Source organism: Cydia pomonella, chromosome 3 (assembly GCF_033807575.1).
Source record: "Cydia pomonella isolate Wapato2018A chromosome 3, ilCydPomo1, whole genome shotgun sequence".
NCBI lineage: Eukaryota > Metazoa > Arthropoda > Insecta > Lepidoptera > Tortricidae > Cydia > Cydia pomonella.
In genome coordinates, this window is record NC_084705.1 from 10,599,750 (window position 1) to 10,614,096 (window position 14,347).

Genomic DNA, 14,347 nt, shown 5'->3' on the forward strand with positions numbered 1-14,347 from the left:
AATGATGTAAATATTGTCTAAATTATTCTAGCAAGTAATTGTAAATCCCATCAAAAACATTTTTATGTAAAATGTAGCCAAGACGAGACCATAAGGCTCGCACTGCAAAAATTATCAGATCTCTTGTAGAGCCAAACTTCTAACTCTACTTGTAGAGCTTGCCCTAACTTCACAAACTCCACTATAAAATGATACATACATACGTCAGACATTACTCAATAAACTTTGTAAATTGCCAGTAGTTTTACGAGGTACTAAATTACGATCTAGATTAATTGTTAGTCATTTTGTTTTATTAAGTTAAATTCGTGTACCCGTTCTGTTTTAATAGCAGATAAGCGGTGTAGAAACTAATAAAATAAAAGCATGAGTGCACTGTATTACAAAAAATTTGTAGTTGTATCACAGGGGCAACTATTCAGTAATCTAGGTTGTATGGTTAGCAATGTAACCTATGCAATTGGGGTCATTCTCTGAGAGCATAATTTTTGTATGTCCGGGCAAAAATCCTTACGACAATGAAATAATAATGAAGTGCATTTTTTTTTAAAGATAGTCTACCTACGTCCTTCTCTATTTTTTGCTTATGCAATCATAGCCCTAGGGCTATTTGGGGATATTTGTTTATCTATTTTTCTTTTAACCCTGTTCTCGTAATTGCCACTACGTCTATGCGAAAATAAGAGATTTGAGTCATTACATTTCAGATCAAACAAATAAAATCTTTTAAATTAGGTACGCAATATACTGTACACAACATATAAAATATACATAAAGAAAATGTTATACTTTCTGTAACAAAATACTCAATAATTTATTAAAAATAACAACTGAAAATTTAAACAATTTTTTTTTATTTATCTAAGAGCCGGAACCGATTTCACTTCAATGTTCTAATTGCCGTAATCATGAAATATTAAAATTGATGACTAATGACAAAGTAATAAAATTGATAATTTATTTTTATTGTGTAAATGTCTAATTGTTTAAAAATAACCAAGAAACAAAAAGAGTAAATCCACATAATTTAGTTATTTTTATGGAACGATCCATGCCTAGAGGGTCCTCAGGCACATGGAGTATAAGGACCCTTTAGGCATGGAACGTCACATTTATGTTGGTGTGACATATTGCATGGCATTTTTATTAATGGTTTTTATTTAATATTTTGAAGAGTAAATTTTATAGTAGGTAAGTATAGGGATTTTTGTTTGATTTTCTTTGCTTATTCGTGTCTCAAGGCTATGAAACGTGGAAACTATTCTAAGAAAAGCATCTTGCTCGTAATATTCAAAGTTTTTCGCTTTAGTTAACTATTTTAAACTCCAATAAATAATGTTGCATTTATGGAGCCTTTTTGAAGTGATGTTAGATACGTAAAATAACGAATATTAATTTGTGTAAATAAGGCGATACTCGAATTCATATCTGCTCCTAATTTTAAAGAAAAATCAATAAGAATCATACAATAAAAATAAATTAATTTGTAGGTATAGACTTATACAAGATGTAGTAATGATATAGTGGGGATCCGTTTAAGGTCATATTCGGTATCGTGTTTTAATTAGGAAAAGGTAGACGACATTGTTTTTCACGCAATACATTTTTGGCCTTTATTTGGAGAATTGGCCGACTTGGACGACCTGTCCCATAAAAATATTTTTCTTTATGCATCAAAAAAAAAACTTCACTTTTTTCCTATTCAAAACCTTTCCTATACCTATACATATAATAATCACGGTGGTCAGATTTAGTTTAATGTTGAGCTGAGAGTGTAATGCTATAAATGCTTATGACATTATCACAAATTGTCTTCGGTTACCGCGATTGTTATTCATATATTTTACGTGTAGGTTGACAACAACTTAAATGAATTTCCCACACATGATATGAACCGTTAAAATTGTTTTATTTTATGTAATTTTTTATATAACGTTATGTATAAAGGTCTATAGAAAGTGCCTCGTAAACATAAAATAACATACGCATCAATACGAGTGTTAGCGACTTAGCGTCGATCTGGTCGGACGCCAGCTCCGCACCGCAAATACTGCGTGTAGGTGGCATTCTAAATATTATCACACTTTTACTGATTTTATTTGTGAATAACTCTTTTGAGATTCATTTGGTTAATCCTCTAGTGCCTTTCTTTTATGAATAATATTTTTATTTAATAAATTACCTTACCTAATAGGCTATGGCGAGCTACAGGTTTTGTTAGATTTATCACTTCTTTGTTATGGACCATTAATTTAAAATCAAATATATAATTACATTGCTGCTAGAATGAAACCTAACTAGAAAACCTAACCAAGATAACTCTGCAGCTAATTTTATAGCACAGGTGCAAGCAAGTTCTATTTAAACGTAAAAAAATCAAAGTTAATAGTAATTTCATAGTCTATAAAAATCGATATAGGTAATGGTCGGAATCTAGGTAGTTGTTTGTTTTACTACGGATACGAAATTATAATCAGTTACAACAGTATGAGGAGAGATTAATAGTTTATTCAAGTTATTCAATCACAATCGTAATACATTAGTCATACGCTAGTATTGACATTGCCCCGAGTTATCTTTATCCCGAGCGGGCGCCCTACTTCAGCCCGGTGATTTATTCATCAAAACAAAATAGTGCCCGCACTTGTAGTGTCCCCATCAAAAATAAGTATACATTTTTTCACCTTGTGTCATTGTAATAAGGTTTAAATGTATGTAGAAGTTTTAGACTGTGATTCGTGATGCGCGAACGGGTACATGGTACATCGCTCGTGTCTAACACCTGGGCATCCTGGGACCTCAAACTGCAGTCAGTTTGTGACTGTGCATACTAATCTAATATATATAAAATGTTTTCCGCAGATAATATATTCCCTTATACTCGTAGTGTGAATGCGTTGTTTTTGTTTACGTACATACTTCGTACTGTACATAATGTATCTAAATCAAATACGATTTACTTTACATAAATACATATCGGTAAAGTTCGCCAAAAGTTTGTAACGCATACTTTTTTGAGGCATTTTTTTAAATCAGATACAGAATAAATACATACGTATCTCAAATACTTAAAAAAACATAGATGTATTGTTAGTTATAAATTAAAGTTGTAATTAGACAAAACACAAACAAAGGACATTCAAGTAGGTATGTTTGAAATGATTGTATCAAAGCAGCGAAAGTTTCGTGCTTCATTTAACTAAAACCATTATTTTTTCTAATGAATTATTGGCATAAGCTGGGTTCGCTAATTACCCCTGGTAACAAAAGGTATCAGTCGCGACACTGCAAGTCGCGGAAAGAATTCCGTGCCTGACACAGCGCGCGCCAAGTCTAGCCCTGATATTCCCTCGTTATCAACCGTTTTAGGGAATCCAATATAAGATGTCTTAGAGTTCCTAGTCAACTGTGCAAAACCGGAGATCATTTAAAAACTGGTCTGTATGCTATGAGTGTTCGAGTGATAGGAACACCAACATAGGTCTCCCGTGCCCGCCTGACAATTACCGAGTCGCGTAATTACAACTGATTACCGCCATTTCTCTGTAATTTGTTACGCATCAATGGTTCTATTATACATTATTGTTTTGTTATCATATGCTTACGTTTAAAATTGGCATTGGTAATTTTGATGAGGTAAAAAATACTGTATGGTTCATATATGATGTACACTTCATACATATACGTGAATGGATCAATGGATATTGAAATATTTACGATTATGAATGTTATGATGCAAGTGAAGCTGAGTGCGACTGTTAGGTATGTACTGTTATGTTATTAAGTACCTACCTAAACATTTAATAATCAAACTAAGCTGTTCCTAGAAAAAGTCTCAAGTCTAAATAAAATAAGTAGGAAGACACGTACCTTAATGAAATAAATTGTTCATACTCAAAAAATCCTACTAAACCAATGAAAGAATTTGAAGATCGGCCTATTCAGACCTTATTATTAAATCTAATCAAATCAACTCCCATTTTTCCGTTTTATTTCCTTCTCATAGAAAGCCATCAATGCGATGTCAAATTAATAATAAAAGATTAATTGTTTTCTTTGGAGTTAACATGATTGGCATCCCATGAGTTGCATTATTTTAGTATCAGGCAATTTGCTAAAATGCGGCAAGGACATACCTATTACGTGCAAAAATCAAATTGTACAATGCGTATGAATGAAGTCCATAGGTAGGTAGGTAGGTAGGTAGGTAGGTACCTAATAACTATTTGTTACTCTTGCAAGGTTAACACTGCTTAGCGATAATGAATGTAGTAGTCACAGCGCATGTTGCAGTTAGGGGTCATGTCTATTTTATATAGGTACCTCCAGGGCAGACGTTTCATGTATTACAATTGCTATAATTATAAACACTTTGATTTATTTTTTGATAAGATAAAATTTTAGAATGATTTGTGGGGTGTCAGGCAATTTCTGTAGTTTCCAATGAACACCTAAGTTGGGTTCCATTATTAAATTATTCAGAAAAACAATTTTGTTTTCCCTTTTTAGGGTTCCGTAGCCAAATGGCATAAAACGGAACCCTTATAGTTTCGCCATGTCCGTCTGTCTGTCTGTCTGTCTGTCTGTCTGTCTGTCTGTCTGTCCGAGGCTTTGCTCCGTGGTCGTTAGTGCTAGAAAGCTGAAATTTGGCATGGATATATAAATCAATAAAGCCGACAAAGTCGTACAATAAAATCTAAAAATTTAATTTTTTTTAGGGTACCTCCCCTACACGTAAAGTGGGGGTGAAATTTTTTTTTCGCTTCAACCCTAGAGTGTGGGGTATCGTTGGAAAGGTCTTTCAAAACTAATAGGGGTTTTCAAGAAACATGTTTTGATAAAGTGAATATATTCGGAGATAATCGCTCAGAAAGAAAAAAAAATTGTGTCCCCCCCCCTCTAACTTTTGAACCATAGGTCCAAAAAATATGAAAAAAATCGTGGAAGTAGAGCTTAAGAAAGACATTAAATGAAAACTATAGCGGACATGATCAGTTTAGCTGTTTTTGAGTTATCGCAAAAAGTTTTCCTTTCATAGTAAAAAGACTTACTTTAATTAGGTACTGATTATGCAAATTTGCCTATTTGTTTAACTCGGGTGAAAGGTACCGTTTCATCCCTTGGTTAACAATTTACTATACTTTAAGCTCCAGTTTAGCTTATTGTGACGTAAGAGTAACTACGGAACCCTACACTGAGCGTGGCCCGACATGCTCTTGGCCGGTTATTCACTACTTAAATTGGGCACTTAATTTACTTAGTATTGCCGACTACCTACTTTATACGCAAGCCGTTAACTGTACGTACTCAATGAGCAGCTCATTTGTAGTACAGTTCTAAAGAAGTTCCTTTCACACGCACTTTCTCACTGTTTTTATTTTAGAATACAATGTATTGCTTCGGTTTCGAGCATACCATTCACAAATTCCCACTGCATGGGCCTGATAGGAAAACAAACAATAGTGATTAATACACTTTGATAAAAACAACAATCAGAACAGGTAGTGGATCACAAACTGGGCTTATTATTAGGAATTTTATGGGTCGTTTAGCATTCCGGGGAAGATGATCAAACAAGATTGATAGGTAAAAAAATGTTATGGCTCCTCTACACGATGGCCCGGCGTTGGACCAGCGAGATGGCCATGCGATGGTTGAGAGCGGCACACACTATGGAATGGGCCACGTGTAGATGCATACACGCCATTGCTGGCCCACTACCTTTGATGTGCGGACGAAAAACCGACACCGTGGCCATCCCATCGCCATCCCGCCGCGCCATAAGTAGGGTTTCTGGTTTCTCGACCGGTAGCGGCCCGCCTTGAGGAGCGCTTGTGCAGTACATTCCCATAAATATTCATAATGAAATTATAGTACCTAATCAATGTAATAAATACTACTTATTCATAATTAATGTTTCTATCGTAAACAAGTCAATTATAGTTAAATAAGTAATTATTATTCATTAACATATGACTACTCGCCTCAGTAGGCGAGTATGCTGCTATAATTTCATACGTAACGCGCGAAGCGGAGCGCTTTGGATTGCGCTCCTATGAAAAAAGATTTAGTACATTGAATCAATAGGAAATTCCATAAGAGCGAAAGAGAAGTTTCGCCACAGTTCCGTACGTGAAACAGAAGATGTTTTATGAAGAAAGACGTAAAATTGGAGCGGCGCGCCTAGCGCCTAGTCCGCTCGACGAATGCGCGCGCACTCCGCGCACCATGTTGTTTTGTTTGCAAACATAACTTTTACCTTAGTATTTTTTGAAATACGCGCGGGAATGCAATTTTGACTGTTTTCATTCTAAATAATTAGACAAGAATTTAGCACTTATTTCCATAAAATAGAAAAAAACATTCATATTTTCATTCAAGGTATTCGTAAAGCGTTATATTCCATTGCATATAGGTATTTACCTAAAATCTGTAAGAGAGTTCAATGACCGGGTGGACGAAAACCGATATCTATATAGGTATTTTGCGACGGTTTTTGTAGTTTTAGTTTTTCTTAAATGTAAATGACCACCCGTAATTTTTAGTCGCCAGCCGCCGGTGTTTTCTACCTTTTTTATTTCTCGAGGCACGGGAATTCTCGACCAGAATTTCTCGAGTTTCTCGAGTATCTCGAGAAATTTTGAAAGTCTCAAGATATGAGAGATGTTATTTTTTTTTTTTTTGCTTTATTACAAGGTGAGTTCAATTATCATAAAAATGGTAAACTTTTAATTAACATAAATTGCATTTAATAATCAAAAATCCAACAACAAACAAAAAAAAACTATAGGTGCAGGCGTGCGCGCCGGCGATGTAATATGCTATAGTGTATTTCTTCAGGTATTTAACAAAATGTAAACAAATCAAAATATGGTGTTTTATTAGGCAAGAATATTCAAGTGAATTCATTTAACTCGATGTGACAAACTAACAGAAGATTGCGTAACAATAAAGCTGCTAAAATCGTGCTATTTTGCCAATAGGAATATATTGGGATGATTTGATTTATTAATAGTAAATTAGTTTTGTAATATTTGTTATTACATGGCCCTGTAATTCGTCTTTTAGCATTAGAAATAAGATAAGCGATCTAATCTTGACGTGTCTTTTTATTGAAAAACATGTTTGAATAATAATTCGAGGCAAATATGGAACAATTATAAATCATATACGATTACATACATTATTTTGCTTTCATAAGTAATAGTTACTATTTTTTTAAGCGTTTTTAATAAAAGACTCGTCAAGATTGTATATCTTTTTCTAATGCTAAAGGTAGCATAGTAATGAACCTTACACGAGACGAATTCTTTATACATTTGAGGGAAGTAGTTCAAAAGTTACATAATATGAAAATCTATTGAAGCCAGAACGATAGGGGACGGATCAAGGCAGTTTATTATTTGGTTGGTTAACTAATAAATGTTTAAGTGTCTGAAAATGTAAAAAAAACATTGTTTACATTTATTTAACTACCTAAATAAATGCACTATAGACACATCAAGTGTTATACGAGTGTTTTCTTTTTACTATAACAAGAGATTTGTTTCTCGAGATCTCGAGGCATTGAGTTTTTTTTTCCCGCCTCGGCGAAGGACGAATTTCTCGAGATTTCCCGCCTCGAGAATTCTCGAGCAGAAACCCTGGCCATAAGTCATCCGACACCACTACACTCTCTACACGCTGGCCCATCTCAGTGGGCCAGTATGATGGCTCATCGTGCAGAGGAGCCATTAACTTTTTCGACGCCGTGTCAAACACAAAAGCTGCATTCAGACGCCATGTCACCGAAAAGTGTCAAAACAGAAATTGGACCTACTTCAATTGAGGGTTCATCTTGACGAATTATGAATTTCATAAGTAGGAAGTGTTGACAAAGGGGCTTTGATAAACTTCCTTTTCTGCTATGTAGTTAGTGTAGATATTAAAATTGATTATGGATTTTCACTATTAAGATTTTATTTGTAAAATAAGGAACTCTAACTTTTAAGAAAACTTTACATTTTACTTAACTATAGGGTACGGATATTTTCGGCGGAAAATACAGTTGTAACAATGGCGACTGATGTGATGACTGCGCCTATTGTGTTATGTTAATGCCATAAACACAATTAAACTCACTTACTCTCGTTAAAGTGATAATGTGGTGTCTTTGCCCTTAGCGCTGGCCTCGGCCACTAGGGCTGCCAAATGGGCTCTGTGCTTTTGATCATTTACTTTGTATCTTATATGCTATGCTAATACGATTTGCAAAATAAGCTTAAATTTCCAATATATAATCAAAGAAAACACAATTTTCGTCAAATAAAATCAGTTTTATATTTGTGTATTTTTGTGATAGAGTTTACAGGAAATTTCGACATTTTTGACTTACACCAAGGAGCCGATCACCCAAATAGTGCTAATTTTAGCCCATTTTTGAGGGAAAGTGTCATATTTTGCTTCAAATACTAGACTTTTTAGGTGGCCGATGCAATGGCTGAAATTATCGTACTTTTGCGTACGATAAAATGCTCTTTGGAACGTACATCGTACCGGAGCCCAAATTATCGTACATGTACGATACCTAATTATCGTACGCCTGGCAACACTGTAAGGTAGCCTTATATGTATTGTTTACATCGGGGTTTTTGGTGCGGGAATGTTTGACATTAGCCAAAGACTTAAAAACAGGATGTACTCTAGGAGGTTTCTACATAATAATTAATTAGACATATAGATATGTGTATGAATGATATCTAAAGAAAAATCAACAAATATTTCATAAAGTAATTTGATTTCTTGCCTAGTCAGTAAACAAACAAACACATTATTTTTTCACCACACCAACGCTAGGAAAATACTAACTTTAAAACATTACAAATAAAATCCGTTATTTAATACCTATCAATACCACCATTTAAAAGTCAATTCTATTCACCGACATCAGAAATCAACTTTGCATCAAATAACTTCACCACTCTTGTGGATAAAATGCAACTATCTCATCTGTTTTTGAAAGATAAAATTCGTCTTTACTAGCTTATGTGGTTGAAATAAAATTGTATCATAGTGTGTATAAAATTCACAGAGACGTCGTTAATATGATGTTTTATGAGAATAGTGAACATACACCTTAATAATTGACATTTAGATTAACCCTCATACTTAATAAACTGTTAACCCTGTTAACTTATTCTTTAAATAAATAAATAATAGTTTTAATTTATCTTTAATTGAAATTACGCCGTTTTCGAGAATGTTCTCCATTTACTATGGGAAATATTCTCGGGCGAGAACGTCTTTCATACAAACCGGAGAATATTCTTGGTAATGGCACAAATATATCCTTAATCAATCCATGCTTTGAAGGGAGCAGCATTAAATCTGCGCCAGGCGCCAGCCCTGACGAATGCATTGTTTCAGATTTCAAACGCTGCTGAGCTCGCGACGTATTGTTGTCTTTTGGAGTAACATTTCAATGTACGAATTTATATCTTGTATTATACCCGCTATCCTGTTTTTAGGATTCACTCGTTGGTATAGTACTGTTGTACTGAAAATTGTGTTTTAAAACAACTATAACAATTCGTATGAGTGTAGATCTCCTAAACTTCATGTAGGTATAGTTTTAACTATTTAGATACAGTCGCCATCAGTAATATCGGAGAGGCTGAGGTGCTCAAAAATATGTGAACACGCACTCTAACGCCTTGACTAGAGGCGTGTTCAGATATTTGTGAGCATCTTGGCCGCTCCAATATATTTGATGGCGACCGTACAATGTTCAACATCGTGTAGATATACTGATAACTTAAGCACCAGACTGTGTGCATGATTAACTCATCTACATAATTGAATCTCAGCATTAGACGAATGAAACAAAGCACAGACGGAATATAACGTATACCCTACAGTTACAAATTAATCGTTCTGGTAATTCCAGTAGTAACATAAGGTTGAACGTTAAAACCGGAATGTAGATTGTGTCGTTAATCTAATTAGTTAATTTGTAGCCGATTGGACCACTGGCCCTAACTGCATCGCTTCATTAAGGTCGATTGAATATTCCAAGAGAGTTGACTGTATTGCATAATGTGGGGTCATCCGTGCAACACGTTATTAATTTGTATAAAGACCACCGTTCTTTTAAGTTCACTCACGGGTTAGTTTATACAGTACTATGAGATATGTTTAATTTACTACGGGCTTAGTCAGAAAAACGCGTTTGTCTAGGTATCTAAATAAAAAGTCGATCGCGTTCATGCATAATGCGATATTGTATGGAACTAAATATGCAAAAATGGCGAGGATCTTTAAGTTAAGACTTTGCGTCTGATTACTCGATAACTTACAGAAAATCTAAAATACTTATCAACTTTCTTGGACACATAATAACTAAGGCATGGTTAATTGATAAAGCAGATTTTTAATACATAGCAGTTTTATAATGTAAGATCCTTTATGTTAGATGGGCTTTCCCTATTGCGGCGTATCCGCTAGTTGGGACAGTGGGTCGGTAAATAGGAAACGGTTCGGGACGTCCGTTATGTTATTTTTAGGGCAACTCTATAATTTGCAGCCATATAGGAATCGAGGATAGGAAGTGCAGCCATCCATCATTTAACTAGAGGCAGGTAGCATCCATTATGACTTGATTGAAAGATCTGCAGAGTGCAGATATGCTTATTCTACTAAACTAAAACTGCATGATGATGTGATAGATGATATCTTTTAGAATGCATGACTGTCATCAGTACCGGCTTAAGTAGATCCAGTTTAATCTAGCATCAAATAATCTTGCTCCTGCGCCTTTCGCTGAAAGATCACATTGTATTTTTTACCTTCTGTTTAAATAGATTTCTTTTAATATTTTTTCAAGTTCGTGAGTTTGCTACTTTTTTATTCATATTCCAGACCCAAAGTGATTAAAAAACGGTTTATTAAATTACTAGGGTACGGCCGATATGGGTGCGCCGAGATCCCGAAACTTCGCACAATGATGCTGTATTTTAGTTAAACAGGCCTGTGAATGTATGTTTTTTAAATCTCATACGCCCTTTTGATGTTACATTAAATTATGCTGATTAATGAACTGTAAATCGAACAATAGCGGCTCGAAGATAGGCGCTACCATTTTAACAAATAACTTTTGACGATGACGAAAGTGGTTTCATTTATCGATTTAGGAAAAATAACAACAAAAAACAAACTTTGGGCGCCGGAAAAAAGAATAGTAGATAGATCCTTGTTTCTTTTTACATGCCTAAATATATAAGGAAGTGCTGCATTACTTATTCACCTTAGTCAATAACTCGGTAGTTATAAATCCATTCATATTACATATAATCGTGTCAATAGTGCTAATGTAATCTACATCATTAATTGACATATATCTAAGGACAATAAGAATGGGGCCAATACAGCGGTGTCACGCACACGAATTTGATATAACAATTCACAATGATGTATAGGACGAGCCTTACGGGCACTAAGGATGGTGCTAGTTCAGCGGTGTCACTCACGAATTGGAATCAATCGTGCAGTCGTAACGCCACAACGCGATTGGTTGATGAGTTCGCATCACGCGCGCGATTGGTCGCAACTAGCTGCGTAAGAGGTAAGACTGCACGATTGGCTCGAATTCGTGAGTGACACCGCTGAACTAGCACCATCCTTAGTGCCCGTAAGGCTCGTCCTATACATCATTGTGAATTGTTATGTCAAATATCGTAAAATATGCCTACTTTGCTCCAAAACTCTAAATTTAATTTAAATTTTTAATTATGATATTGTGCTAGCTATGTTGATATGCCGATAGTATATAAGTATAGACCACCACTACTATCATATCATTTTTAGGGTTCCGTAGTCAACTAGGAACCCTTATAGTTTCGCCATGTCCGTCTGTCTGTCTGTCCGAGGCATTGCTCAGTGGTCGTTAGTGCTAGAAAGCTGAAATTTGGCATGGATATATACATCAATAAACGTAAAATGGGGGTGAATTTTTTTTTTTGCTTCAGCATTACAGTGTGGAGTATCGTTCGAAAGGTCTTTCAAAACTATTAGGGGTCTTCAACAAAATTTTTTTATAAAATGTATATGTTCGGAGATCATCGCTCCGAAAGAAAAAAAAAATGTGTAGAGGGGGGGCCCTCTAACTTTTGAACCATAGGTCCAAAAAATATGAAAAAAATCGTGGAAGTAGAGCTTAAGAAAGACATTATACGAAAACTATAGCGGACATGATCTGTTTAGCTGTTTTTGAGTTATTACAAAAAGTTTACCCTTCATAGTAAAAAAACGTACATCCACAGTTCATCCCTTGGTTAACAATTTACTATACTTTAAACTCCATTTTAGCTTATTGTGACGGAAAAGTAACTACGGAACCCTACTCTGAGCATAGCCCGACATGTTTTTGGCCAGTTTTTATTTAAAACTTAAATGAGGTTCTAATATAATAGTTTTTCAGCGCTCCTCCGCTCTCCGCGATATTATACCTACTTATCTTCACTTGTGCCTCTATAGCGTACATAGATGACATTAACTAATGTCTCTTATCCAGCATCAGGGGTTAATTCTCGTTTAGTGACATCTCTCGTGATTGTTAAATTGCCGGACGGGTTTGGCGGCCCACGCCACGTAGGTAGAAACTCGAAGTATTAGTTCTTTATTACACACATATCATAAACTCATGATGCCTTCAAAATCCGTAACTTCGCGCTTTTATATCTTTTGTCTACTGAGATACTTACCAATTTTCATTACAATCTCGAACCCTAATTAAGCAACTCAGCAAGCTTTGTTGCCCAAATACGGTACTCGACTGAAAAGCTCTCTATTATATCACGATTGTATAAAATACTATTTCAACCGACTTTAAAATTAGAAAAGATGGAGGTTTTAAACTCTGTATCATGTTTTTTTTAATTATTTTCAATGTTTGTTCATTTCTCTAGCATTGTTAACCAAGATGTAGATTGTTAACTAAGGGATGAAAGGCACTCATTTCTGCCGAGGTAGTTTTGCGCTTGCCGTGAGAGCGCCAATAGTCCGAGGCTAAAATAATGCCTTTCACCCGAGTTAAACACTGCTTTTCATTTCGAATACGAGGAAAGTAAAATACATGATTATTTTCTCGAGGATACTTTGAATTAACCATTTAGGTAAAACTATCGTTATTTATGGAATGAAAAGTTAGATATCAGAATGGAAATTGTATAACAAATCCATTTGAAACCAATTTTCAATTGATTATCGTAAAGAAATGATAAAAATCGTACTTGGAAAGTAAAATGCTCTAGTGTAAAAACGTATCACTTTCTGATCACTTTTTAGATCAAAAATGACCCTCATTCAGAGCATGAGAAATGAAAAATATTTTATTTATTTATTTGAACGTATTATACTTACAGATTGATTGGGTAAATTTTTTGACAAAATTCAATTCCTCTGATGGGATCCATGGGGAATCGAGAGAACTCCTCAAATCTTATAGGCATACGCAGATAATTATATCTAGTGTTTTTTGTATCTTGATCAACAAGTCAAGCATTTACATCCAAAAAAGTGACATTTGATGAAGTGGAACTGCTGATGAAGACCAGAACGGAACTACTCAACGACGCGTATTGTACGTTTGGCAGTGGCGTGTTCTTCGCTAAGTTTGTTCAGCAAGTAGCTATTTATAGTACATTATGATACAAGTGTGCTAAGTTGGCCATTACACACGACGCGATATTGTGCGCGCGAGCTGTAGGCGAGCGCGCATTAAGAAAGCCGATGTGGGTAATGACCAATGCACACGCGTTTCATACAACGTTTTTCAACACACTTGCGAGGAAAAAACAATTTTTTTTTTTTTTTTGTCAAAACAGTAAAAGTACAATTTTCAAAATAGTGACTTACAGGTTTAACATCGAATAATTGCACCAAAGCGTGCTGGGCTTGTAGGCACTTTTTGCCAGTTCATTGAAGTAAGCTACCAACACGTTTTCCAAGAAAGACTGGGCGGTTTTGCTGATTTTCCATTGAATAAAACATGCCGCCAATTATTTTGCACCCGATTTTGATGGTAAAATGCTATCGTTCTCGGCTCTTGCCTCCATTAGTATTACTGGCAGCGTCAATTTTATGTGTTCTTTATTTTCAATGCAGAATGCTTGAAAATGACATTTTCGTTAATATATTAACTAAAAACATCCAAAACCATTTCAATTTGAAGATTCCGTCTCATCTTATATGCAAACTTATAGCGATTTTTATTTATTTTTTAAAACTAATCATTTGCATAAACAGTGAGATTTGGTGAAATGGAACTGCTAACCAAGATCAGAATGGAACTCCACGACAAGTATTTATGGAG